At 47.2% G+C, this 27204-nt stretch overlaps 27 non-coding genes across 27 annotated transcripts; all 27 read right to left on the bottom strand.

Moving 5' to 3' along the window:
- Window positions 1–3802: 3802 nt before the first annotated feature.
- On the bottom strand, window positions 3803–3875 carry Trnak-cuu. Its single transcript has one exon. It is a non-coding gene; the product is annotated as a tRNA-Lys (tRNA).
- A 439-nt stretch (window positions 3876–4314) lies between these two features.
- On the bottom strand, window positions 4315–4387 carry Trnar-ucg. Its single transcript has one exon. It is a non-coding gene; the product is annotated as a tRNA-Arg (tRNA).
- Window positions 4388–4920: 533 nt separating this feature from the next.
- Trnat-agu lies at window positions 4921–4992 on the bottom strand. The gene has a single exon. It is a non-coding gene; the product is annotated as a tRNA-Thr (tRNA).
- An 830-nt stretch (window positions 4993–5822) lies between these two features.
- Window positions 5823–5895, bottom strand: Trnar-ucg. Its single transcript has one exon. It is a non-coding gene; the product is annotated as a tRNA-Arg (tRNA).
- Window positions 5896–6428: 533 nt separating this feature from the next.
- On the bottom strand, window positions 6429–6500 carry Trnat-agu. Its single transcript has one exon. It is a non-coding gene; the product is annotated as a tRNA-Thr (tRNA).
- An 829-nt stretch (window positions 6501–7329) lies between these two features.
- On the bottom strand, window positions 7330–7402 carry Trnar-ucg. Its single transcript has one exon. It is a non-coding gene; the product is annotated as a tRNA-Arg (tRNA).
- A 542-nt stretch (window positions 7403–7944) lies between these two features.
- Window positions 7945–8016, bottom strand: Trnat-agu. Its single transcript has one exon. It is a non-coding gene; the product is annotated as a tRNA-Thr (tRNA).
- Window positions 8017–8845: 829 nt separating this feature from the next.
- Window positions 8846–8918, bottom strand: Trnar-ucg. Its single transcript has one exon. It is a non-coding gene; the product is annotated as a tRNA-Arg (tRNA).
- Window positions 8919–9463: 545 nt separating this feature from the next.
- Window positions 9464–9535, bottom strand: Trnat-agu. Its single transcript has one exon. It is a non-coding gene; the product is annotated as a tRNA-Thr (tRNA).
- Window positions 9536–10364: 829 nt separating this feature from the next.
- Trnar-ucg lies at window positions 10365–10437 on the bottom strand. The gene has a single exon. It is a non-coding gene; the product is annotated as a tRNA-Arg (tRNA).
- Window positions 10438–10982: 545 nt separating this feature from the next.
- Trnat-agu lies at window positions 10983–11054 on the bottom strand. The gene has a single exon. It is a non-coding gene; the product is annotated as a tRNA-Thr (tRNA).
- Window positions 11055–11883: 829 nt separating this feature from the next.
- Window positions 11884–11956, bottom strand: Trnar-ucg. Its single transcript has one exon. It is a non-coding gene; the product is annotated as a tRNA-Arg (tRNA).
- Window positions 11957–12499: 543 nt separating this feature from the next.
- Window positions 12500–12571, bottom strand: Trnat-agu. Its single transcript has one exon. It is a non-coding gene; the product is annotated as a tRNA-Thr (tRNA).
- An 829-nt stretch (window positions 12572–13400) lies between these two features.
- Trnar-ucg lies at window positions 13401–13473 on the bottom strand. The gene has a single exon. It is a non-coding gene; the product is annotated as a tRNA-Arg (tRNA).
- A 545-nt stretch (window positions 13474–14018) lies between these two features.
- On the bottom strand, window positions 14019–14090 carry Trnat-agu. The gene has a single exon. It is a non-coding gene; the product is annotated as a tRNA-Thr (tRNA).
- Window positions 14091–14408: 318 nt separating this feature from the next.
- On the bottom strand, window positions 14409–14481 carry Trnak-cuu. Its single transcript has one exon. It is a non-coding gene; the product is annotated as a tRNA-Lys (tRNA).
- A 438-nt stretch (window positions 14482–14919) lies between these two features.
- Window positions 14920–14992, bottom strand: Trnar-ucg. The gene has a single exon. It is a non-coding gene; the product is annotated as a tRNA-Arg (tRNA).
- Window positions 14993–15534: 542 nt separating this feature from the next.
- Trnat-agu lies at window positions 15535–15606 on the bottom strand. Its single transcript has one exon. It is a non-coding gene; the product is annotated as a tRNA-Thr (tRNA).
- Window positions 15607–15924: 318 nt separating this feature from the next.
- Window positions 15925–15997, bottom strand: Trnak-cuu. Its single transcript has one exon. It is a non-coding gene; the product is annotated as a tRNA-Lys (tRNA).
- A 438-nt stretch (window positions 15998–16435) lies between these two features.
- Window positions 16436–16508, bottom strand: Trnar-ucg. The gene has a single exon. It is a non-coding gene; the product is annotated as a tRNA-Arg (tRNA).
- A 545-nt stretch (window positions 16509–17053) lies between these two features.
- Trnat-agu lies at window positions 17054–17125 on the bottom strand. The gene has a single exon. It is a non-coding gene; the product is annotated as a tRNA-Thr (tRNA).
- Window positions 17126–17446: 321 nt separating this feature from the next.
- Trnak-cuu lies at window positions 17447–17519 on the bottom strand. Its single transcript has one exon. It is a non-coding gene; the product is annotated as a tRNA-Lys (tRNA).
- A 438-nt stretch (window positions 17520–17957) lies between these two features.
- Trnar-ucg lies at window positions 17958–18030 on the bottom strand. Its single transcript has one exon. It is a non-coding gene; the product is annotated as a tRNA-Arg (tRNA).
- A 542-nt stretch (window positions 18031–18572) lies between these two features.
- On the bottom strand, window positions 18573–18644 carry Trnat-agu. Its single transcript has one exon. It is a non-coding gene; the product is annotated as a tRNA-Thr (tRNA).
- Window positions 18645–18965: 321 nt separating this feature from the next.
- On the bottom strand, window positions 18966–19038 carry Trnak-cuu. The gene has a single exon. It is a non-coding gene; the product is annotated as a tRNA-Lys (tRNA).
- Window positions 19039–26415: 7377 nt separating this feature from the next.
- Trnat-agu lies at window positions 26416–26487 on the bottom strand. Its single transcript has one exon. It is a non-coding gene; the product is annotated as a tRNA-Thr (tRNA).
- Window positions 26488–26808: 321 nt separating this feature from the next.
- Window positions 26809–26881, bottom strand: Trnak-cuu. The gene has a single exon. It is a non-coding gene; the product is annotated as a tRNA-Lys (tRNA).
- Between the last annotated feature and the right edge of the window lie 323 nt (window positions 26882–27204).

Raw genomic sequence — 27204 nt, 5'->3', positions numbered from 1 at the left:
GATGACTACCGATGATCTTTCCTAAAATCGGTTGCAGTCTTTCTTTAAGAACCCTAGCTACGATTTTGTAGTCAGAATTCAATAGGCTTATGGGCCGTGTCTTTGTGATATCCTTTAAACCTGTGGTCCTGCCCTTTGGAAGTAACACTGTTATGCTCTGTTTGAAGGCCACTGGGACATCCACCCCATGAAGAATTTCGTTGATCATGTCCGTGAATGCATTGCCTATAATGTGCCAATACGTTCGGTAAAACTCCAGTGGCAGCCCATCTGGACCTGGTGACTTCTTAGAAGGTGAGCACCTAATTACGTCAAAAACGTCATCCGTGGTGAGGTCAGCATAGAAGTAGCGGTTGTCCTCTTCCGTTATAGTGTTCTCTAGGCCTGTTGATGATAAAAGGTCTCGTACAGCATTGTCGTCTATCTGATTGACACTATATAGGGTATTGTAAAATCGATACGCCTCGTCGATCATGTCCTTCTGGTTCGTGAGGACTCTCTGATCTTCGGCTCTGAGGGACCCTATAAAATTTCGTCGCCTTTGTTTGGCGTGTTGTATGAGGTGATATATTGAGGCATTTTCGTCGTCCACGTTACTATGTGAGTGCGATCTGATTTTTAATCCCTCTAGCTGTGATCTCTTAATATTGAGTAGCGCTGCTTTTGTTTTGTTGATCTGTATTAAGATGTCCTGGGACATTGGCTCCTCGTAAAGATCACGTAAGCAGGCGTAGTGGAACTCTGTTGTGTGTCTTATCCACCTCATCCTCTCCTTGCTAAACGCGATCAGAGTCGCCCTTAATTTTTTCTTCGCCACAGCGGTCCACCATTCAACGTTGGACCGATGTTTGTGACGCACTCGTAAGGCGGCCCGCCAAGTCTCTTGTGTTTCTGCAGCTAAGGCGTCCTCCAATAACATGCTTATATTCAGTTTCCATAAGGGCCTGCCCCAGTAAGCCGACTGTTTTCTTAACCGTATGCTGCACTTAACGCCTAGGTGGTCGGAAATAAAAGTAGGTATTACTTCAACGCCAGCAACATCATGTTCTAAAGTAGATGAGACATAGAATCGGTCAATCCTACTTTGCGACCTGCTACTAAAGTAAGTAAATTTGACCAATGTAGGAAATTTCAGTTCCCAAGCATCTGACCATTTCATGTGCGACACCAGATACTGTAACTCCTCGGACTTATTAAAATTTGGCCGTTGGTCCTTGTCATTGAGTACGCAATTCCAGTCACCTCCAAGCAAAACATCAGCAGGATTGTCCTGAAGTAAAATTAAGATATCACGTTTGTAAAACGTGGCCCTTTCGTCTCGTGCATTGTTGCCTGATGGTGCATAAACATTTATAATAGCTGTATTATGGATGTTACACCGAATGCCCCTCCCAGAGTCTAATTTACAAACGTCTGTCATTTCGATGCCCTCTCTGGCAAGAATAGCCGTCCCACAACTATGTTCAAGAGAAACATTTATAATAGCATTGAATCCTGGGATAAGAAGGTCTCGAATGAGCACTTCCTGTAAAAGGGCAATATCGGTGTCCGACTGATAGAGAAAATCTTGAAGTGCGGCTATTTTAGTGGCATTTTGAATTTTGTTAATATTTAATGTGGTCACATTATAAGTTTGGAGCATGTGCCAGATAGTTCAGGTAAGTTTATTGACTGCGTAATACTTTCATATGAAATCTGTCTGTCGTCATCAGTCCCTTGTGGAGTCTCAAGGCAACTCTATTAATAAAAAAGGTCTTCTTCTTGACTTGGGTCACCGTCCATGTTATCGACACCCTGTTCTGCGTCATCGTCCGCCCAATTGACTGGTGCTGCTGGTGCGTGTTGACCTGGCAATGAACCACCTTCTGTAACTTTGGTCGTGATCCCAGTTTGCGATGGGTGATGTTCACCCCCCAGGTCTTCTTGCCTTTCCTTTCTGTTTGGGTGCCCAGTAGTCCCTGCTGGCTCCAGATCTTCTGCCTTCTGATCCTTGTTCTGGAGATGTTTCAGCTTTTCCCTGAGAGCTGGGGCCAAAGACTCTGCCGCTTGGTGTGCCAAACGACGCTTTTTTGACTTTTTCCTCCTCCGCAGGGATCCCGTAGGAGACAAGTCAGGCGAATGTTCTGGTGGTTCGGTGGAAGAAGACAGTGGTGAGAGCGGTTCTGTCGTTGTCTCAGAGATCCTCGCGTTAATTTCTCTAAGAGCCTCAGTTGGGGGTTCCTTCACTGCCGCATTTGTCGGTTGGGGTTCCGGAGTTTGGCCTCCTTGCATTTCCGGGTGGTGTACGACTGGGTTACGGACACCAGCGTCGCCATCACGCGACATCCTTTCAGCTCGTTCGCCCTGTGCGTCAGGCGGGAGGTCGAGGTGTTTGTCGACTTCCGTCGGTGACTTGGTATATTCTTGGGGAACTTCGTGCCGCTGCGAGTCCGAAGACGGCTGTTCAGTACCTACGTCATTGCATGACTGTATCATCTCCCGCAGTTCTGTTTGTCTGCCTTCCGTATCACATATCGCAGTTCTGACGGCGTAAGAGGGCCTAACAGCAGCTGCCCGGTCATCCACAGAGCCGGCCAACTCTGGGGCGGTTGTGGCGGCCGCCAGTGCTTCGACTTGTTCCACGTGCTCAACTGTTGACGTTTCTGCAGATTTGTGACCGTACGTGGCAGCCGCGTACGTTAACTGAAGGCTGACAGCAGCGCCAGGAACCGCAACCTCCCCGGTCGGTAGCTGTGCGACACGCCGTTTGCTACATTTACTGCGTATGTGCTCTGGTGAGTTGCACAATGCACATGTCTTGGGTTGACCGTCGTAAATAACTATAGCGCGGTGTCCACATACATTTACATATGACGGTATGTGCCTTTGAAGATCTATCTTAACTTGGCGGACTCCATTCAGGACAGGAAACATATGTGGCTCCGACCATTTTTCAGCAATATTCGAAATAACACGGCCATACGGACGAAGGATTGTATTAACTTCCTCTGCAGGAACCTCAAATGGCAACTCAAAGACCCTAATTGTACGTATGCCTAATCCGGCGTGTGAGACGGAAACATCACTCACCGTACCGTCGGAATGTTTAAACTTCAGTACTCCGCCACACTTATCCATAATAGAGACACACAAATTCGGGTTGGTCAGCTTCACAAAAGCCGCATTTGAAACGAACGATAAATGCACACCTATTATGTCATTGCCAGTTATCTTAACAGAATCGAGTAACCACTGTTTAACTTCATATACCTTAGGCCTCAAGAAATTTCGTTCGAAAGTAAATTTAATCGTGTCTTTCCTCATGACAGTAATCGCGTTCATTCTATCTTGAAATCAGGAAACATAACCTAACTCGCAAAGGTAACGCAGTGACTAACCTCGTGACAGCAAACAGCCGTTGTTTACTTCAAGACGCCAAGCCAGCCGCCACACGTCCGTCCCGCACCGCGGCTGCGACTCGAATGTGTCACTGAGCTAAGGAGGCGCCGCCTAGCGCACTTTTCGGGTACTTTATTCTTATGGACTAGTGAATCGGAGCCCTTCAGCTGGAAACGCACCGCATTAGCGACCATTATTTGTATTTGGTTAGCACAGCTGCTGCTTTCCTACACATCTCACACGATATCGATGTACGCCTAAAATTCCAAAACACATTTATTTCATTTCAGAGTTACTTTCAGCTTCAAAAACCATTCCTCTGATATTCATACGAAGCTAGGCATCGTTGTAACCCGTTACGTTCATTACGCAAGGCTCACGAGAGGGGCGCAGGTTGCATCCGCGTAGACACAAAATTTGGCGCCGCCCAGCGTGGGGCTCGAACCCACGACCCTGAGATTAAGAGTCTCATCCTCTACCGACTGAGCTAGCCGGGCTCCACACAACGCGTAACGAGCCATACAGTATTTATGCGACCTGCGACCATCTATGGAAGATCCTTTTGACTACAGCCTATTTCCTGCTGCCACAAATGAGCTACAATCCTATTCAATGAAAAAAAATTTTCCGAAACGCACCAAATCTACTTGAAATGATACGTGGCTATCAGCACCATTATACAACACACATGCTCGACTGTGGGCAGACGCCTGTGGCGTAGCTTTTGGGTCCTGAGTCAGACGCAGTAGTTCCAAAAAAACTCTCCTGATCGGCACTGTGCCGAAAGTTTCGCTACACAACCCCTTTGCCTTGATTAAGCTCCAGGTAGACGCCGGTTTGCAGCCAGGAAGCGGACAGCAGCAACTTTCAACTAGTTTTGTAGTACTCAAACAACACAGTAAAACAGCATGCATCTTTTGCAGAACTGGAAAAACTCGACGGTGACAGGATTCGAACCTGCGATCTTCGGATCCGAAGTCCGACGCCTTATCCATTAGGCCACACGGTCACTGGCACAGAATGCTTCCCCACACACACCTCATTTTCTTCATTTGTACGCTTGCCGGAATGAATTTCCCATCTTTGACGCAATTCTCCATCTCCAATTTCAGTACTAAAAAGGCGACGCTACTTCTTGCTGTGTCCCATCGCAAGTTACATTCAAGCCCTTATGACGCTGATCAAACAAGAGGTTGCAAATCAGCTTCAATCGCTTACTGCCATCTCAGTCGGTTGCAGAAGGTACCTCACCCTATGTCATACAATGGCGAGTTGCCGCTATTACCAAAGCGGCGGCGGCGCCGACAACCGCGAGGGTCTCTACCAGGGGTAGAAAATACATCACAAGAACTAAGTATTTCACGTCGGCATTCTCCGGAGACTGCCAAAAGCAGCAGTTTCTGGTGCCTACTTTAATAGCACCATTCGCACTATTCATTTGCGAGAGCATTTCTTAAATACCGCACCCATTCATAATTTTTTTTATCCTTGACCGCTTTTTTCGAAAGGGCTACGGTAGAAGGGGCTGTTACAAAATTCATTTGCCTCCTGTGAGGATCGAACTCACGACCTCTGGTTTACTAGACCAGCGCTCTGCCACTGAGCTAAGGAGGCGCCGCCTAGCGCACTTTTCGGGTACTTTATTCTTATGGACTAGTGAATCGGAGCCCTTCGGCTGGAAACGCACCGCATTAGCGACCATTATTTGTATTTAGTTAGCACAGCTGCTGCTTTCCTACACATCTCACACGATATCGATGTACGCCTAAAATTCCAAAACACATTTATTTCATTTCAGAGTTACTTTCAGCTTCAAAAACCATTCCTCTGATATTCATACGAAGCTAGGCATCGTTGTAACCCGTTACGTTCATTACGCAAGGCTCACGAGAGGGGCGCAGGTTGCATCCGCGTAGACACAAAATTTGGCGCCGCCCAGCGTGGGGCTCGAACCATCGACCCTAAGATTAAGAGTCTCATCCTCTACCGACTGAGCTAGCCGGGCTCCACACAACGCGTTACGAGCCATACAGTATTTATGCGACCTGCGACCATCTATGGAAGATCCTTTTGACTACAGCTTATTTCCTGCTGCCACAAATGAGCTACAATCCTATTCAATGAAAAAAAATTTTCCGAAACGCACCAAATCTACTTGAAATGATACGTGGCTATCAGCACCATTATACAACACACATGCTCGACTGTGGGCAGACGCCTGTGGCGTAGCTTTTGGGTCCTGAGTCAGACGCAGTAGTTCCAAAAAAACTCTCCTGATCGGCACTGTGCCGAAAGTTTCGCTACACAACCCCTTTGCCTTGATTAAGCTCCAGGTAGACGCCGGTTTGCAGCCAGGAAGCGGACAGCAGCAACTTTCAACTAGTTTTGTAGTACTCAAACAACACAGTGAAACAGCATGCATCTTTTGCAGAACTGGAAAAACTCGACGGTGACAGGATTCGAACCTGCGATCTTCGGATCCGAAGTCCGACGCCTTATCCATTAGGCCACACGGTCACTGGCACAGAATGCTTCCCCACACACACCTCATTTTCTTCATTTGTACGCTTGCCGGAATGAATTTCCCATCTTTGACGCAATTCTCCATCTCCAATTTCAGTACTAAAAAGGCGACGCTACTTCTTGCTGTGTCCCATCGCAAGTTACATTCAAGCCCTTATGACGCTGATCAAACAAGAGGTTGCAAATCAGCTTCAATCGCTTACTGCCATCTCAGTCGGTTGCAGAAGGTACCTCACCCTATGTCATACAATGGCGAGTTGCCGCTATTACCAAAGCGGCGGCGGCGCCGACAACCGCGAGGGTCTCTACCAGGGGTAGAAAATACATCACAAGAACTAAGTATTTCACGTCGGCATTCTCCGGAGACTGCCAAAAGCAGCAGTTTCTGGTGCCTACTTTAATAGCACCATTCGCACTATTCATTTGCGAGAGCATTTCTTAAATACCGCACCCATTCATAATTTTTTTTATCCTTGACCGCTTTTTTCGAAAGGGCTACGGTAGAAGGGGCTGTTACAAAATTCATTTGCCTCCTGTGAGGATCGAACTCACGACCTCTGGTTTACTAGACCAGCGCTCTGCCACTGAGCTAAGGAGGCGCCGCCTAGCGCACTTTTCGGGTACTTTATTCTTATGGACTAGTGAATCGGAGCCCTTCGGCTGGAAACGCACCGCATTAGCGACCATTATTTGTATTTAGTTAGCACAGCTGCTGCTTTCCTACACATCTCACACGATATCGATGTACGCCTAAAATTCCAAAACACATTTATTTCATTTCAGAGTTACTTTCAGCTTCAAAAACCATTCCTCTGATATTCATACGAAGCTAGGCATCGTTGTAACCCGTTACGTTCATTACGCAAGGCTCACGAGAGGGGCGCAGGTTGCATCCGCGTAGACACAAAATTTGGCGCCGCCCAGCGTGGGGCTCGAACCATCGACCCTAAGATTAAGAGTCTCATCCTCTACCGACTGAGCTAGCCGGGCTCCACACAACGCGTTACGAGCCATACAGTATTTATGCGACCTGCGACCATCTATGGAAGATCCTTTTGACTACAGCTTATTTCCTGCTGCCACAAATGAGCTACAATCCTATTCAATGAAACAAATTTTCCGAAACGCATCAAATCTACTTGAAATGATACGTGGCTATCAGCACCATTATACAACACACATGCTCGACTGTGGGCAGACGCCTGTGGCGTAGCTTTTGGGTCCTGAGTCAGACGCAGTAGTTCCAAAAAAACTCTCCTGATCGGCACTGTGCCGAAAGTTTCGCCACGCAACCCCTTTGCCTTGATTAAGCTCCAGGTAGACGCCGGTTTGCAGCCAGGAAGCGGACAGCAGCAACTTTCAACTAGTTTTGTAGTACTCAAACAACACAGTAAAACAGCATGCATCTTTTGCAGAACTGGAAAAACTCGACGGTGACAGGATTCGAACCTGCAACCTTCGGATCCGAAGTCCGACGCCTTATCCATTAGGCCACACGGTCACTGGCACAGAATGCTTCCCCACACACACCTCATTTTCTTCATTTGTACGCTTGCCGGAATGAATTTCCCATCTTTGACGCAATTCTCCATCTCCAATTTCAGTACTAAAAAGGCGACGCTACTTCTTGCTGTGTCCCATCGCAAGTTACATTCAAGCCCTTATGACGCTGATCAAACAAGAGGTTGCAAATCAGCTTCAATCGCTTACTGCCATCTCAGTCGGTTGCAGAAGGTACCTCACCCTATGTCATACAATGTCGAGTTGCCGCTATTACCAAAGCGGCGGCGGCGCCGACGACGACGACAACCGCGAGGGTCTCTACCAGGGGTAGAAAATACATCACAAGAACTAAGTATTTCACGTCGGCATTCTCCGGAGACTGCCAAAAGCAGCAGTTTCTGGTGCCTACTTTAATAGCACCATTCGCACTATTCATTTGCGAGAGCATTTCTTAAATACCGCACCCATTCATAATTTTTTTTATCCTTGACCGCTTTTTTCGAAAGGGCTACGGTAGAAGGGGCTGTTACAAAATTCATTTGCCTCCTGTGAGGATCGAACTCACGACCTCTGGTTTACTAGACCAGCGCTCTGCCACTGAGCTAAGGAGGCGCCGCCTAGCGCACTTTTCGGGTACTTTATTCTTATGGACTAGTGAATCGGAGCCCTTCGGCTGGAAACGCACCGCATTAGCGACCATTATTTGTATTTAGTTAGCACAGCTGCTGCTTTCCTACACATCTCACACGATATCGATGTACGCCTAAAATTCCAAAACACATTTATTTCATTTCAGAGTTACTTTCAGCTTCAAAAACCATTCCTCTGATATTCATACGAAGCTAGGCATCGTTGTAACCCGTTACGTTCATTACGCAAGGCTCACGAGAGGGGCGCAGGTTGCATCCGCGTAGACACAAAATTTGGCGCCGCCCAGCGTGGGGCTCGAACCATCGACCCTAAGATTAAGAGTCTCATCCTCTACCGACTGAGCTAGCCGGGCTCCACACAACGCGTTACGAGCCATACAGTATTTATGCGACCTGCGACCATCTATGGAAGATCCTTTTGACTACAGCTTATTTCCTGCTGCCACAAATGAGCTACAATCCTATTCAATGAAAAAAATTTTCCAAAACGCACCAAATCTACTTGAAATGATACGTGGCTATCAGCACCATTATACAACACACATGCTCGACTGTGGGCAGACGCCTGTGGCGTAGCTTTTGGGTCCTGAGTCAGACGCAGTAGTTCCAAAAAAACTCTCCTGATCGGCACTGTGCCGAAAGTTTCGCTACACAACCCCTTTGCCTTGATTAAGCTCCAGGTAGACGCCGGTTTGCAGCCAGGAAGCGGACAGCAGCAACTTTCAACTAGTTTTGTAGTACTCAAACAACACAGTAAAACAGCATGCATCTTTTGCAGAACTGGAAAAACTCGACGGTGACAGGATTCTAACCTGCAACCTTCGGATCCGAAGTCCGACGCCTTATCCATTAGGCCACACGGTCACTGGCAAAGAATGCTTCCCCACACACACCTCATTTTCTTCATTTGTACGCTTGCCGGAATGAATTTCCCATCTTTGACGCAATTCTCCATCTCCAATTTCAGTACTAAAAAGGCGACGCTACTTCTTGCTGTGTCCCATCGCAAGTTACATTCAAGCCCTTATGACGCTGATCAAACAAGAGGTTGCAAATCAGCTTCAATCGCTTACTGCCATCTCAGTCGGTTGCAGAAGGTACCTCACCCTATGTCATACAATGTCGAGTTGCCGCTATTACCAAAGCGGCGGCGGCGCCGACGACGACGACGACAACCGCGAGGGTCTCTACCAGGGGTAGAAAATACATCACAAGAACTAAGTATTTCACGTCGGCATTCTCCGGAGACTGCCAAAAGCAGCAGTTTCTGGTGCCTACTTTAATAGCACCATTCGCACTATTCATTTGCGAGAGCATTTCTTAAATACCGCACCCATTCATAATTTTTTTTATCCTTGACCGCTTTTTTCGAAAGGGCTACGGTAGAAGGGGCTGTTACAAAATTCATTTGCCTCCTGTGAGGATCGAACTCACGACCTCTGGTTTACTAGACCAGCGCTCTGCCACTGAGCTAAGGAGGCGCCGCCTAGCGCACTTTTCGGGTACTTTATTCTTATGGACTAGTGAATCGGAGCCCTTCGGCTGGAAACGCACCGCATTAGCGACCATTATTTGTATTTAGTTAGCACAGCTGCTGCTTTCCTACACATCTCACACGATATCGATGTACGCCTAAAATTCCAAAACACATTTATTTCATTTCAGAGTTACTTTCAGCTTCAAAAACCATTCCTCTGATATTCATACGAAGCTAGGCATCGTTGTAACCCGTTACGTTCATTACGCAAGGCTCACGAGAGGGGCGCAGGTTGCATCCGCGTAGACACAAAATTTGGCGCCGCCCAGCGTGGGGCTCGAACCATCGACCCTAAGATTAAGAGTCTCATCCTCTACCGACTGAGCTAGCCGGGCTCCACACAACGCGTTACGAGCCATACAGTATTTATGCGACCTGCGACCATCTATGGAAGATCCTTTTGACTACAGCTTATTTCCTGCTGCCACAAATGAGCTACAATCCTATTCAATGAAAAAAATTTTCCAAAACGCACCAAATCTACTTGAAATGATACGTGGCTATCAGCACCATTATACAACACACATGCTCGACTGTGGGCAGACGCCTGTGGCGTAGCTTTTGGGTCCTGAGTCAGACGCAGTAGTTCCAAAAAAACTCTCCTGATCGGCACTGTGCCGAAAGTTTCGCTACACAACCCCTTTGCCTTGATTAAGCTCCAGGTAGACGCCGGTTTGCAGCCAGGAAGCGGACAGCAGCAACTTTCAACTAGTTTTGTAGTACTCAAACAACACAGTAAAACAGCATGCATCTTTTGCAGAACTGGAAAAACTCGACGGTGACAGGATTCTAACCTGCAACCTTCGGATCCGAAGTCCGACGCCTTATCCATTAGGCCACACGGTCACTGGCAAAGAATGCTTCCCCACACACACCTCATTTTCTTCATTTGTACGCTTGCCGGAATGAATTTCCCATCTTTGACGCAATTCTCCATCTCCAATTTCAGTACTAAAAAGGCGACGCTACTTCTTGCTGTGTCCCATCGCAAGTTACATTCAAGCCCTTATGACGCTGATCAAACAAGAGGTTGCAAATCAGCTTCAATCGCTTACTGCCATCTCAGTCGGTTGCAGAAGGTACCTCACCCTATGTCATACAATGTCGAGTTGCCGCTATTACCAAAGCGGCGGCGGCGCCGACGACGACGACGACAACCGCGAGGGTCTCTACCAGGGGTAGAAAATACATCACAAGAACTAAGTATTTCACGTCGGCATTCTCCGGAGACTGCCAAAAGCAGCAGTTTCTGGTGCCTACTTTAATAGCACCATTCGCACTATTCATTTGCGAGAGCATTTCTTAAATACCGCACCCATTCATAATTTTTTTTATCCTTGACCGCTTTTTTCGAAAGGGCTACGGTAGAAGGGGCTGTTACAAAATTCATTTGCCTCCTGTGAGGATCGAACTCACGACCTCTGGTTTACTAGACCAGCGCTCTGCCACTGAGCTAAGGAGGCGCCGCCTAGCGCACTTTTCGGGTACTTTATTCTTATGGACTAGTGAATCGGAGCCCTTCGGCTGGAAACGCACCGCATTAGCGACCATTATTTGTATTTAGTTAGCACAGCTGCTGCTTTCCTACACATCTCACACGATATCGATGTACGCCTAAAATTCCAAAACACATTTATTTCATTTCAGAGTTACTTTCAGCTTCAAAAACCATTCCTCTGATATTCATACGAAGCTAGGCATCGTTGTAACCCGTTACGTTCATTACGCAAGGCTCACGAGAGGGGCGCAGGTTGCATCCGCGTAGACACAAAATTTGGCGCCGCCCAGCGTGGGGCTCGAACCATCGACCCTAAGATTAAGAGTCTCATCCTCTACCGACTGAGCTAGCCGGGCTCCACACAACGCGTTACGAGCCATACAGTATTTATGCGACCTGCGACCATCTATGGAAGATCCTTTTGACTACAGCTTATTTCCTGCTGCCACAAATGAGCTACAATCCTATTCAATGAAAAAAATTTTCCAAAACGCACCAAATCTACTTGAAATGATACGTGGCTATCAGCACCATTATACAACACACATGCTCGACTGTGGGCAGACGCCTGTGGCGTAGCTTTTGGGTCCTGAGTCAGACGCAGTAGTTCCAAAAAAACTCTCCTGATCGGCACTGTGCCGAAAGTTTCGCTACACAACCCCTTTGCCTTGATTAAGCTCCAGGTAGACGCCGGTTTGCAGCCAGGAAGCGGACAGCAGCAACTTTCAACTAGTTTTGTAGTACTCAAACAACACAGTAAAACAGCATGCATCTTTTGCAGAACTGGAAAAACTCGACGGTGACAGGATTCGAACCTGCAATCTTCGGATCCGAAGTCCGACGCCTTATCCATTAGGCCACACGGTCACTGGCGCAGAATGTTTCCCCACACACACCTCATTTTCTTCATTTGTACGCTTGCCGGAATGAATTTCCCATCTTTGACGCAATTCTCCATCTCCATATTTCAGTACTAAAAAGGCGACGCTACTTCTTGCTGTGTCCCATCGCAAGTTACATTCAAGCCCTTATGACGCTGATCAAACAAGAGGTTGCAAATCAGCTTCAATCGCTTACTGCCATCTCAGTCGGTTGCAGAAGGTACCTCACCCTATGTCATACAATGTCGAGTTGCCGCTATTACCAAAGCGGCGGCGGCGCCGACGACGACGACAACCGCGAGGGTCTCTACCAGGGGTAGAAAATACATCACAAGAACTAAGTATTTCACGTCGGCATTCTCCGGAGACTGCCAAAAGCAGCAGTTTCTGGTGCCTACTTTAATAGCACCATTCGCACTATTCATTTGCGAGAGCATTTCTTAAATACCGCACCCATTCATAATTTTTTTTATCCTTGACCGCTTTTTTCGAAAGGGCTACGGTAGAAGGGGCTGTTACAAAATTCATTTGCCTCCTGTGAGGATCGAACTCACGACCTCTGGTTTACTAGACCAGCGCTCTGCCACTGAGCTAAGGAGGCGCCGCCTAGCGCGCTTTTCGGGTACTTTATTCTTATGGACTAGTGAATCGGAGCCCTTCAGCTGGAAACGCACCGCATTAGCGACCATTATTTGTATTTAGTTAGCACAGCTGCTGCTTTCCTACACATCTCACACGATATCGATGTACGCCTAAAATTCCAAAACACATTTATTTCATTTCAGAGTTACTTTCAGCTTCAAAAACCATTCCTCTGATATTCATACGAAGCTAGGCATCGTTGTAACCCGTTACGTTCATTACGCAAGGCTCACGAGAGGGGCGCAGGTTGCATCCGCGTAGACACAAAATTTGGCGCCGCCCAGCGTGGGGCTCGAACCAACGACCCTGAGATTAAGAGTCTCATCCCCTACCGACTGAGCTAGGAGGGCTCCACACAACGCGTTACGAGCCATACAGTATTTATGCGACCTGCGACCATCTATGGAAGATCCTTTTGACTACAGCTTATTTCCTGCTGCCACAAATGAGCTACAATCCTATTCAATGAAACAAATTTTCCGAAACGCATCAAATCTACTTGAAATGATACGTGGCTATCAGCACCATTATACAACACACATGCTCGACTGTGGGCAGACGCCTGTGGCGTAGCTTTTGGGTCCTGAGTCAGACGCAGTAGTTCCAAAAAAACTCTCCTGATCGGCACTGTGCCGAAAGTTTCGCTACGCAACCCCTTTGCCTTGATTAAGCTCCAGGTAGACGCCGGTTTGCAGCCAGGAAGCGGACAGCAGCAACTTTCAACTAGTTTTGTAGTACTCAAACAACACAGTAAAACAGCATGCATCTTTTGCAGAACTGGAAAAACTCGACGGTGACAGGATTCGAACCTGCAACCTTCGGATCCGAAGTCCGACGCCTTATCCATTAGGCCACACGGTCACTGGCACAGAATGCTTCCCCACACACACCTCATTTTCTTCATTTGTACGCTTGCCGGAATGAATTTCCCATCTTTGACGCAATTCTCCATCTCCAATTTCAGTACTAAAAAGGCGACGCTACTTCTTGCTGTGTCCCATCGCAAGTTACATTCAAGCCCTTATGACGCTGATCAAACAAGAGGTTGCAAATCAGCTTCAATCGCTTACTGCCATCTCAGTCGGTTGCAGAAGGTACCTCACCCTATGTCATACAATGTCGAGTTGCCGCTATTACCAAAGCGGCGGCGGCGCCGACGACGACGACGACAACCGCGAGGGTCTCTACCAGGGGTAGAAAATACATCACAAGAACTAAGTATTTCACGTCGGCATTCTCCGGAGACTGCCAAAAGCAGCAGTTTCTGGTGCCTACTTTAATAGCACCATTCGCACTATTCATTTGCGAGAGCATTTCTTAAATACCGCACCCATTCATAATTTTTTTTATCCTTGACCGCTTTTTTCGAAAGGGCTACGGTAGAAGGGGCTGTTACAAAATTCATTTGCCTCCTGTGAGGATCGAACTCACGACCTCTGGTTTACTAGACCAGCGCTCTGCCACTGAGCTAAGGAGGCGCCGCCTAGCGCACTTTTCGGGTACTTTATTCTTATCTACTAGTGAATCGGAGCCCTTCAGCTGGAAACGCACCGCATTAGCGACCATTATTTGTATTTAGTTAGCACAGCTGCTGCTTTCCTACACATCTCACACGATATCGATGTACGCCTAAAATTCCAAAACACATTTATTTCATTTCAGAGTTACTTTCAGCTTCAAAAACCATTCCTCTGATATTCATACGAAGCTAGGCATCGTTGTAACCCGTTACGTTCATTACGCAAGGCTCACGAGAGGGGCGCAGGTTGCATCCGCGTAGACACAAAATTTGGCGCCGCCCAGCGTGGGGCTCGAACCAACGACCCTGAGATTAAGAGTCTCATCCCCTACCGACTGAGCTAGCCGGGCTCCACACAACGCGTTACGAGCCATACAGTATTTATGCGACCTGCGACCATCTATGGAAGATCCTTTTGACTACAGCTTATTTCCTGCTGCCACAAATGAGCTACAATCCTATTCAATGAAACAAATTTTCCGAAACGCATCAAATCTACTTGAAATGATACGTGGCTATCAGCACCATTATACAACACACATGCTCGACTGTGGGCAGACGCCTGTGGCGTAGCTTTTGGGTCCTGAGTCAGACGCAGTAGTTCCAAAAAAACTCTCCTGATCGGCACTGTGCCGAAAGTTTCGCTACGCAACCCCTTTGCCTTGATTAAGCTCCAGGTAGACGCCGGTTTGCAGCCAGGAAGCGGACAGCAGCAACTTTCAACTAGTTTTGTAGTACTCAAACAACACAGTAAAACAGCATGCATCTTTTGCAGAACTGGAAAAACTCGACGGTGACAGGATTCGAACCTGCAACCTTCGGATCCGAAGTCCGACGCCTTATCCATTAGGCCACACGGTCACTGGCACAGAATGCTTCCCCACACACACCTCATTTTCTTCATTTGTACGCTTGCCGGAATGAATTTCCCATCTTTGACGCAATTCTCCATCTCCAATTTCAGTACTAAAAAGGCGACGCTACTTCTTGCTGTGTCCCATCGCAAGTTACATTCAAGCCCTTATGACGCTGATCAAACAAGAGGTTGCAAATCAGCTTCAATCGCTTACTGCCATCTCAGTCGGTTGCAGAAGGTACCTCACCCTATGTCATACAATGTCGAGTTGCCGCTATTACCAAAGCGGCGGCGGCGCCGACGACGACGACAACCGCGAGGGTCTCTACCAGGGGTAGAAAATACATCACAAGAACTAAGTATTTCACGTCGGCATTCTCCGGAGACTGCCAAAAGCAGCAGTTTCTGGTGCCTACTTTAATAGCACCATTCGCACTATTCATTTGCGAGAGCATTTCTTAAATACCGCACCCATTCATAATTTTTTTTATCCTTGACCGCTTTTTTCGAAAGGGCTACGGTAGAAGGGGCTGTTACAAAATTCATTTGCCTCCTGTGAGGATCGAACTCACGACCTCTGGTTTACTAGACCAGCGCTCTGCCACTGAGCTGAGGAGGCGCCGCCTAGCGCACTTTTCGGGTACTTTATTCTTATGGACTAGTGAATCGGAGCCCTTCAGCTGGAAACGCACCGCATTAGCGACCATTATTTGTATTTAGTTAGCACAGCTGCTGCTTTCCTACACATCTCACACGATATCGATGTACGCCTAAAATTCCAAAACACATTTATTTCATTTCAGAGTTACTTTCAGCTTCAAAAACCATTCCTCTGATATTCATACGAAGCTAGGCATCGTTGTAACCCGTTACGTTCATTACGCAAGGCTCACGAGAGGGGCGCAGGTTGCATCCGCGTAGACACAAAATTTGGCGCCGCCCAGCGTGGGGCTCGAACCAACGACCCTGAGATTAAGAGTCTCATCCCCTACCGACTGAGCTAGCCGGGCTCCACACAACGCGTTACGAGCCATACAGTATTTATGCGACCTGCGACCATCTATGGAAGATCCTTTTGACTACAGCTTATTTCCTGCTGCCACAAATGAGCTACAATCCTATTCAATGAAACAAATTTTCCGAAACGCATCAAATCTACTTGAAATGATACGTGGCTATCAGCACCATTATACAACACACATGCTCGACTGTGGGCAGACGCCTGTGGCGTAGCTTTTGGGTCCTGAGTCAGACGCAGTAGTTCCAAAAAAACTCTCCTGATCGGCACTGTGCCGAAAGTTTCGCTACGCAACCCCTTTGCCTTGATTAAGCTCCAGGTAGACGCCGGTTTGCAGCCAGGAAGCGGACAGCAGCAACTTTCAACTAGTTTTGTAGTACTCAAACAACACAGTAAAACAGCATGCATCTTTTGCAGAACTGGAAAAACTCGACGGTGACAGGATTCGAACCTGCAACCTTCGGATCCGAAGTCCGACGCCTTATCCATTAGGCCACACGGTCACTGGCACAGAATGCTTCCCCACACACACCTCATTTTCTTCATTTGTACGCTTGCCGGAATGAATTTCCCATCTTTGACGCAATTCTCCATCTCCAATTTCAGTACTAAAAAGGCGACGCTACTTCTTGCTGTGTCCCATCGCAAGTTACATTCAAGCCCTTATGACGCTGATCAAACAAGAGGTTGCAAATCAGCTTCAATCGCTTACTGCCATCTCAGTCGGTTGCAGAAGGTACCTCACCCTATGTCATACAATGTCGAGTTGCCGCTATTACCAAAGCGGCGGCGGCGCCGACGACGACGACGACAACCGCGAGGGTCTCTACCAGGGGTAGAAAATACATCACAAGAACTAAGTATTTCACGTCGGCATTCTCCGGAGACTGCCAAAAGCAGCAGTTTCTGGTGCCTACTTTAATAGCACCATTCGCACTATTCATTTGCGAGAGCATTTCTTAAATACCGCACCCATTCATAATTTTTTTTATCCTTGACCGCTTTTTTCGAAAGGGCTACGGTAGAAGGGGCTGTTACAAAATTCATTTGCCTCCTGTGAGGATCGAACTCACGACCTCTGGTTTACTAGACCAGCGCTCTGCCACTGAGCTAAGGAGGCGCCGCCTAGCGCACTTTTCGGGTACTTTATTCTTATGGACTAGTGAATCGGAGCCCTTCAGCTGGAAACGCACCGCATTAGCGACCATTATTTGTATTTAGTTAGCACAGCTGCTGCTTTCTTACACATCTCACACGATATCGATGTACGCCTAAAACTCCAAAACAACACATTTAATTCATTTCAGAGTTACTTTCAGCTTGAAAAACCATTCCTCTGATATTCATACGAAGCTAGGCATCGTCGTAACCCGTTACGTTCATTACGCAAGGCTCACGAGAGGGGCGCAGGTTGCATCCGCGTAGACACAAAATTTGGCGCCGCCCAGCGTGGGGCTCGAACCCACGACCCTGAGATTAAGAGTCTCATGCTCTACCGACTGAGCTAGCCGGGCTCCACACAACGCGTTACGAGCCATACAGTATTTATGCGACCTGCGACCATCTATGGAAGATCCTTTTGACTACAGCTTATTTCCTGCTGCCACAAATGAGCTACAATCCTATTCAATGAAACAAATTTTCCGAAACGCATCAAATCCACTTGAAATGATACGTGGCTATCAGCACCATTATACAACACACATGCTCGACTGTGCGCAGACGCCTGTGGCGTAGCTTTTGGGTCCTGAGTCAGACGCAGTAGTTCCAAAAAAACTCTCCTGATCGGCACTGTGCCGAAAGTTTCGCTACACAACCCCTTTGCCTTGATTAAGCTCCAGGTAGACGCCGGTTTGCAGCCAGGAAGCGGACAGCAGCAACTTTCAACTAGTTTTGTAGTACTCAAACAACACAGTAAAACAGCATGCATCTTTTGCAGAACTGGAAAAACTCGACGGTGACAGGATTCGAACCTGCAATCTTCGGATCCGAAGTCCGACGCCTTATCCATTAGGCCACACGGTCACTGGCGCAATATGCTTCCCCACACACACCTCATTTTCGCCATTTGTACGCTTGCCGGAATGAATTTCCCATCTTTGACGCAATTCTCCATCTCCAATTTCAGTACTAAAAAGGCGACGCTACTTCTTGCTGTGTCCCATCGCAAGTTACATTCAAGCCCTTATGACGCTGATCAAACAAGAGGTTGCAAATCAGCTTCAATCGCTTACTGCCATCTCAGTCGGTTGCAGAAGGTACCTCACCCTATGTCATACTATGGCGAGTTGCCGCTATTACCAAAGCGGCGGCGGCGCCGACGACGACGACAACCGCGAGGGTCTCTACCAGGGGTAGAAAATACATCACAAGAACTAAGTATTTCACGTCGGCATTCTCCGGAGACTGCCAAAAGCAGCAGTTTCTGGTGCCTACTTTAATAGCACCATTCGCACTATTCATTTGCGAGAGCACTTCTTTAATACCGCACCCATTCATAATTTTTTTTATCCTTGACCGCTTTTTTCGAAAGGGCTACGGTAGAAGGGGCTGTTACAAAATTCATTTGCCTCCTGTGAGGATCGAACTCACGACCTCTGGTTTACTAGACCAGCGCTCTGCCACTGAGCTGAGGAGGCGCCGCCTAGAGCATTTTTCGGGTACTTTATTCTTATGGACTAGTGAATCGGAGCCCTTCAGCTGGAAACGCACCGCATTAGCGACCATTATTTGTATTTAGTTAGCACAGCTGCTGCTTTCTTACACATCTCACACGATATCGATGTACGCCTAAAACTCCAAAACAACACATTTAATTCATTTCAGAGTTACTTTCAGCTTGAAAAACCATTCCTCTGATATTCATACGAAGCTAGGCATCGTCGTAACCCGTTACGTTCATTACGCAAGGCTCACGAGAGGGGCGCAGGTTGCATCCGCGTAGACACAAAATTTGGCGCCGCCCAGCGTGGGGCTCGAACCCACGACCCTGAGATTAAGAGTCTCATGCTCTACCGACTGAGCTAGCCGGGCTCCACACAACGCGTTACGAGCCATACAGTATTTATGCGACCTGCGACCATCTATGGAAGATCCTTTTGACTACAGCTTATTTCCTGCTGCCACAAATGAGCTACAATCCTATTCAATGAAACAAATTTTCCGAAACGCATCAAATCCACTTGAAATGATACGTGGCTATCAGCACCATTATACAACACACATGCTCGACTGTGCGCAGACGCCTGTGGCGTAGCTTTTGGGTCCTGAGTCAGACGCAGTAGTTCCAAAAAAACTCTCCTGATCGGCACTGTGCCGAAAGTTTCGCTACACAACCCCTTTGCCTTGATTAAGCTCCAGGTAGACGCCGGTTTGCAGCCAGGAAGCGGACAGCAGCAACTTTCAACTAGTTTTGTAGTACTCAAACAACACAGTAAAACAGCATGCATCTTTTGCAGAACTGGAAAAACTCGACGGTGACAGGATTCGAACCTGCAATCTTCGGATCCGAAGTCCGACGCCTTATCCATTTTTTTTTTTTTTTTTTTTTTTTTTTTTTTTTTTTTTTTAAGTTTTTAACACTTCATATTACCGACTAATATTTGCAGCTATGGCGCACCATTACTGCTTGGCTACACATCTCACACGTAACCGATGTGCTCTCCAACCAACACCACTTACATTTCAGAACATGTCTACGAAATCACCTTCACCTTCAGATACACTTCCTTGCGACTGATGGAGACGTAGGCAAAGTTTTAAGTTGCTATTTCCATTACGTCACATTGATCAGAGAAACGGTAATTTACATCTGCAGCGGAACAAAATTACGTTCCGCCCAGCGTGGGGCTCGAACCCACGACCCTGAGATTAAGAGTCTCATGCTCTACCGACTGAGCTTTTTTTTTTTTTTCTTTTTTGTTTTGTTCATTTTTTTTTTTTTTTTTTTTTTTTTTTTTTTTTTTTTTTTTTTTTCAATCCCCGGTTTAGGAGACCGATGCCTTATCCATTTTTTTTTTTTTTTTTTTTTTTTTTTTTTTGTTTTTACCTGCAATCTTCGGATCCGAAGTCCGACGCCTTATCCATTTTTTTTTTTTTTTTTTTTTTTACTGGTGCCTGAAACCAGCGCCTTGTTTGTTTGTTTTTTTTTTTTTTTGTTTTTTTTTCTTTTTTTTTTGCGCTGGCTACTACGCTACCGAGGCACTTTTTTTTTTTGCTTTTTTTTTATTTTTTTATTATTTTTTTTTTTTTTTGTTTTTTTGTATGCACTAGAGTGCTTGGCAGCCGGTGGCAAAGCGGGCAGGGGTCACAATCCGGAGGCCTGGCCACGATGTCACCGCCATACCCCGCACCCAGTGCATGGTTTTGTGATTTGATTTGATTGTTACGTATTTATTATTATATTTTGATTAACCTGCAATGGGGCGTCATGTACGTTCCATCATTTGTATAGATATAAACAAAATGATAAAAAGAAATCCATGTCTGGTCTTTGGAGGACGCAGCACACCATGAATCCAGCACAGCACATACTCAAAGTTGGTCTTCACGTAGAATAATTTTCCCAGTTTCCATGTCGGTGATTAGTATTGTGCATTCGGTTTCCCGATGATTGATTGTGGATTGCTCCTTCTCAAAACCCTGAGCATGCCATGCGTCGGAAGAGGAGCGCTGGTAACGTGGTGACACCATAGAGCAGGGACATGCCAAACAACCATTTCCCGTTTTGGAAAGCCTCTTGATAGGAAGAATAGAAGCTGCTGAAAAACTCCTGGTTCGTACTAAATCGTCGTGCAGCTTTGATGAAAGATAACGCGAAATAAAAGGAAACAAATGAGGAGCCTCTTCTGGGTGTCGCCCTGCGGAACCAAAAGTAAAGTGCTGTCATTTGAACATGAAAAGGAAATCCAAAGACAAGTAAATGTTCGAGGCCGAGTGCACAGTGCACTCTGTACCGTCGTTTGACCCATGATGCAAATCACCCACAGCTGATGGTGCGGAGCCGACCAAATCCATGGAAACAATAACAATTTAACAAAGTAGTGAAAAAGGAAAGATAAGAAAAGAAAAACTCCGTCCAATGGATCTGTAAACTTAAAGTCTTCCATCACTTAAAGCAATAGTAAGAAAATTTTGAAACTGATCTTTATACTGTCGTAACTTCTTAATCGCATAGTACTCTTCAATGAGGTACATCTGATAATCGTGTAGCGTTGGCGTTGTATGGACAAGCATGTAATAGACGAACTGGCCCATGAGCCAGACATAACTATTATTCTTAGATTGAGGATAAAGCTGCCAGTCTGGTTGAAGCGCGTCTTGAAGTTGAATGGAAGTATCCGACGTCCTATTAATGACAGCGAGTTTCTTTCGGGTCCACTGCCATATTTGTGTTTGATCCCTGCAGTGGAAGAGATGCGGCAGCGTTTCCACTAGATTACACTTCTCACAAAACGGGGTGGGCCGCAGCTTGATTTTGTGCAATTTCTCTCCAGTGGGAATCACCTCATTGACAGCGTCATACCAAACAGCTCGAACTCTGGAGCGAAGGAGCGGAAAACTAATGTTCTTCCAGACATTTCTCCAGTTTTTGCCTAAATATTTCTTCTCAATTGGGTTATCCAGCTGCCGTTTAGTAAGAGCAAGATAGGTCGCCGCCGTGTTGAACGGATGCGGGTTGTCCTGAACATAGCTGAGCTCCACATAATACCGCCGGATATAGCCAAGCTCAGGATGAATGTGTCCCACAGACGTTGGCGCAGACAAATCCTTTGGACGTAAGGTGTTGAAAAGCCGTGCAGTGAGACTATTTGGGTTGCCGTGTATTATGCGGGAAGTACGAGTTAAAAAAGTCGCCACACATTGGGATTCAACGTCTTTGACGCCTAAGCCACCTCGGGAACGAAGTAACGAGGTAGCCTTAAAGGAAACTTTAAAGATGTTCCCTCTCCAGACATACCAGCAAGCAAGTGCTAAAATTTTTTTCGCAATGGCTGTCGGGATTGGTAAAACAGCGGCAGTGTGATAGAGCTTACTAAAAACGTAACTATTAATAAACTGTGCCCTCTGCATCCGGTCTAAAGACCGCATGTTATGTTCTTTGATCACCGCACGTAAGATGGTAAGCTTGCGTTCCCAATTCACGTGGAGCATGGCGTGGGGGTTCGGTGATATAACCAGGCCTAGATGCCGCAGGTCTTCGGTCCTGTCCAACCAAGAAATATCGATGGAATTGGGGTTGCGACCTAACGGCATGATTTTGGACTTTCGCTCATTAAGTCTAGCGCCACAAGCGACAGAGTACTGATGGACAATCCGACGAACTGACCCCAGCTCTTCGGTGTTAGTAATAAGCACACTGATATCGTCGGCGTAGGCGTGGCAGACCGTTTTGGTGTTTAACGTTTGCAACCCGTGTAAAGTTAAGTAAAACTTTTTAAGAAGTGGCTCTATAGCGATCGAGAATAACGTCATAGAAAGGGGGCACCCTTGTCGCACTGCTTGTCGTATGGGCACGGGGGCGGTTAACTGGCCGTTAACCTTCACGCGTGAAGACGTTCCGCAGATACATTTCTGAATAAGCTGTCGAAAACGCTCGTTGAATCCCATTTGACTCATTGTGCGCAATAAAAAACCGTGATTAATTCTGTCAAACGCCTTATCGAAGTCGAGAAACAATAACGCCAAATCAGTGTTGGTAATCCAAGTTAAATAAGTCAGGTCGCGATATTCACACAGGGCATTCAACATCGATCGACCACTGACTGCACCCGTCTGATAAGGGCCAAGTGCTTTGCCAAGAAGTACTTTAAGCCTGGTGTTTATAATCCGAGTCAAGATCTTGAAATCAGAGTTAAGCAACGTAATTGGCCGAAAGTCATTTAACATAGTCGGATTGGATGTTTTAGGAACCAGGACAACCATGCCTTCCGTGAACTGCGGGGGGAAGGCAGCATGCGATAACAGTTCGTTATACATGGCGGTCAATTCGTCGCCGATCACATCCCAGAACCGCGAATAAAATTCGACCGGCAAGCCGTCTAAGCCGGCAGCTTTGTTCTTGGCAGCGCACGCAAGGATGGACTTAACTTCAGAATTGGTGACATTGGCCAAGAGAGCAGCGTTATCATCCTGATCCACTGTGGAGGCGATGTCGTTTAAAAAATCATCCCCCGCCGATAGATCGGTATCTGACTCGGAATAATGTTGTCGAAAATAATTGAAGACATGCGTCTTGATAGCACCCTGTTCATTGTACAGATTCCCGCCAGCATCCTTCAGATGAGCAATAATTTTTTGTTTACCACGTTTGGTTTCCCGTATGAGATGGAATAACGATGCGGACTCGTGGGAGACGTCATCAGAAGAGCGCGATCGGACCCGAGTGCCAACAAGTGCTTCACGAACTAAAGCAGTAATTCTGGCTTTGAGACGCTTGATGCGGATCAGGTTGTCGGACAAAGCAGATGGATCGCTGTACAGCTGGCGTAAACCGAGGAAATAAAATTCTAGAGACCGTTTCCTCCAATAAGCCCTGGTCCTGGCAAACTGGCAAATACATTTCTTAATCCGCGGCTTAACAAACTCCGTCCACCAAAGAACGCGCTCCCTATACCGAGCTTGCCTCAGGAGGCACTGCTGCCAGGTGTCAACGAGGCAACGCCGTAAATCCGCTTCATCGAGCAGCGAGACATTCAGCTGCCACGTGTCGCGCCCCAAAAATGTCTTCTGCCGCACATGCCGAATCGTTAGATGGTATGCGGAGTGGTCACTAAAACTGAGCGGCCATAATTCACAATCACGAATGGTATGTAAAAGATCTTGAGAAACATAAAACCTATCCAGACGGCTAGAAGAAGCAGCGCTCACATAGGTATATCCCATCGTGTGTGGTCGAAGGTGACACCAACTATCTTGTAAATGCAGTCCATCTGTTAACGTTAGTAGCTCGGGACAAAAATTAAAATGCGGACTTTGATCTTCGTTGCGTAAAACGCAGTTGAAATCCCCACCCAGGATGATCTTCAGTCGAACGTTCGGCAATAAGGTCACAACTTCAGCCCTAAAAAATTCACTTCTGTCCCTTCTGCCAGCGGACCCTGTCGGGGCGTACACGTTCAGGAGAAGCAAATCCTGTAATTGGGCGGCAATGCCGCGTCCCGTTTCTAAAATCGCTGTAGGTTGGTAAGCGATGCCAGCTTTGAATAAAATCGCAGTGCCCGCCTCAGTGCCAAGATTTAATATGGCATCATACCCAGGTATTTCTCCAACCTTGGGGGACACAACTTCTTGAAAGAAAACTATATCTATATCGGCGGCATATAGATAGTCGGTCAAGCATTTAAGTTTGACATCGGATGCAATCCTATTCAAATTAACTGTGGCAAGTTTATAATCTTGCATGGTGGGGATAGAAAGGGTCCGTGTTATTCACTTTCGTCTGCCCAAGACTTCTCGGCCGGCGTATGCTGATGGCCAGTATCCATCAGCTCAGGACTCGGACGGTCGACATGCATCTCCATATCGGCCTCCCCCACGTGGCGCGCGACGGAACCCATTTCATCTGTGCCGCCGCGTTCACTGCCGTCTTTTCGGATCTGCTTTATAGTGCGCTGCAGTTTCTTTTCCAGAGTGCGGATCTCCTCCGCACTCTGCTTCCGTGCCGACCGCTTAGATTTCCCAGTTCTTGGGGGAGGTGCGTCGGCATCAGAAACGGTTTTGACGTCCGTCAAGAGGCTGTGTGTAGACCCTTCCTCAGATAGGTCACTGCCGAGAGGGAGGGGCGTGGGGGGCGCAACGTCAGGGGGGCAAGAAACGCGCGACCTCTCGCCACCATCCGACAACTGTTTCAGCTCGACGGACGTAGTTAGAGTAGGGACGGGAGTCGGTCCTGCATGGTCGGCACGAAGGCCGACAGTCGGGGAAACCTGCAGGTGTGCAGCGTGGCCGTCGATATCGGTGACATCACTACGAACGGGACATTCGGGGGTTGCCACAGAGTTGTTGACAATGACCGCGCCGGCGTCTGGGGTCACCGCAGCCTGTTGGTGGAGCGTCGGTTGTGTCGTAGGCGACTCCATCAATGTCTGCGCGTAAGACAACCGATTGCCATCGTGCCCATCGAGAGGTGTAAGACGATGTTGCATTCCTCGGCGACCCGCCCGGACACGGGGACAAGCAGATTTTAGATGGTCGGTAGAACCACATATTACGCAAGTTCGCGGTTGTCCTTCGTACATCACCAGCGCGCGAAAACCCTGCACCAAAATGTTGGACGGGATGTGCTTCGTTAAATCAATTTTCGCATTCCGAACGCCGTTGTCAACATTGAAATGTTTGTAACCCCTCCATTGCTCGGCATGAATTTGCAAGACATTACCGTAGGGAGACAAAGCTTGCCGAATTCTATCGAAGCTAACTTCGAAAGGCAGATTAAATATACGGACGGTTCGTAGCCCTAGTCCAGCATGACTAACAGATACTTTACAAATTTCGCCTTTAGAATTCACAAAATCCACAGTGCCTTCCGTGAGGGTCATAATACGAACGCAAGGATCGGCACTAATCAATTTTACATAAACAGCGTTCGCAAGAAAATCATACGAAAACCCAAGAACTTCATCATCTCGCAGTCCTAATCGATCGTAAAACCAGTCAATAAGTTCGTGAACCTGTGGTCGAGCATAGCCATACGGAAATCCAAATCGTAGCGTGTAACGTCTCAACTCATCCTCCATCACTTTCGTGAAGTAGTACTTACAATACCAACAGCTGCGTGCGCTCTTAAGCACAGGCGAAGCGACCACCACCGCACGTCTGCACACGGCCGCGGCCGCGGCGGAACTATCCATTAGGCCACACGGTCACTGGCGCAGAATGTTTCCCCACACACACCTCATTTTCTTCATTTGTACGCTTGCCGGAATGAATTTCCCATCTTTGACGCAATTCTCCATCTCCAATTTCAGTACTAAAAAGGCGACGCTACTTCTTGCTGTGTCCCATCGCAAGTTACATTCAAGCCCTTATGACGCTGATCAAACAAGAGGTTGCAAATCAGCTTCAATCGCTTACTGCCATCTCAGTCGGTTGCAGAAGGTACCTCACCCTATGTCATACAATGGCGAGTTGCCGCTATTACCAAAGCGGCGGCGGCGCCGACGACGACGACGACAACCGCGAGGGTCTCTACCAGGGGTAGAAAATACATCACAAGAACTAAGTATTTCACGTCGGCATTCTCCGGAGACTGCCAAAAGCAGCAGTTTCTGGTGCCTACTTTAATAGCACCATTCGCACTATTCATTTGCGAGAGCATTTCTTAAATACCGCACCCATTCATAATTTTTTTTATCCTTGACCGCTTTTTTCGAAAGGGCTACGGTAGAAGGGGCTGTTACAAAATTCATTTGCCTCCTGTGAGGATCGAACTCACGACCTCTGGTTTACTAGACCAGCGCTCTGCCACTGAGCTAAGGAGGCGCCGCCTAGCGCACTTTTCGGGTACTTTATTCTTATCTACTAGTGAATCGGAGCCCTTCAGCTGGAAACGCACCGCATTAGCGACCATTATTTGTATTTAGTTAGCACAGCTGCTGCTTTCTTACACATCTCACACGATATCGATGTACGCCTAAAACTCCAAAACAACACATTTAATTCATTTCAGAGTTACTTTCAGCTTCAAAAACCATTCCTCTGATATTCATACGAAGCTAGGCATCGTTGTAACCCGTTACGTTCATTACGCAAGGCTCACGAGAGGGGCGCAGGTTGCATCCGCGTAGACACAAAATTTGGCGCCGCCCAGCGTGGGGCTCGAACCCACGACCCTGAGATTAAGAGTCTCATGCTCTACCGACTGAGCTAGCCGGGCTCCACACAACGCGTTACGAGCCATACAGTATTTATGCGACCTGCGACCATCTATGGAAGATCCTTTTGACTACAGCTTATTTCCTGCTGCCACAAATGAGCTACAATCCTATTCAATGAAAAAAATTTTCCAAAACGCACCAAATCTACTTGAAATGATACGTGGCTATCAGCACCATTATACAACACACATGCTCGACTGTGGGCAGACGCCTGTGGCGTAGCTTTTGGGTCCTGAGTCAGACGCAGTAGTTCCAAAAAAACTCTCCTGATCGGCACTGTGCCGAAAGTTTCGCTACACAACCCCTTTGCCTTGATTAAGCT

This window comes from Schistocerca americana, chromosome 7, assembly GCF_021461395.2.
Source record: "Schistocerca americana isolate TAMUIC-IGC-003095 chromosome 7, iqSchAmer2.1, whole genome shotgun sequence".
Taxonomy (NCBI): domain Eukaryota; kingdom Metazoa; phylum Arthropoda; class Insecta; order Orthoptera; family Acrididae; genus Schistocerca; species Schistocerca americana.
Note: the sequence above shows the minus strand (reverse complement) of the source record. Positions and strands in the feature narration are given on the sequence as shown.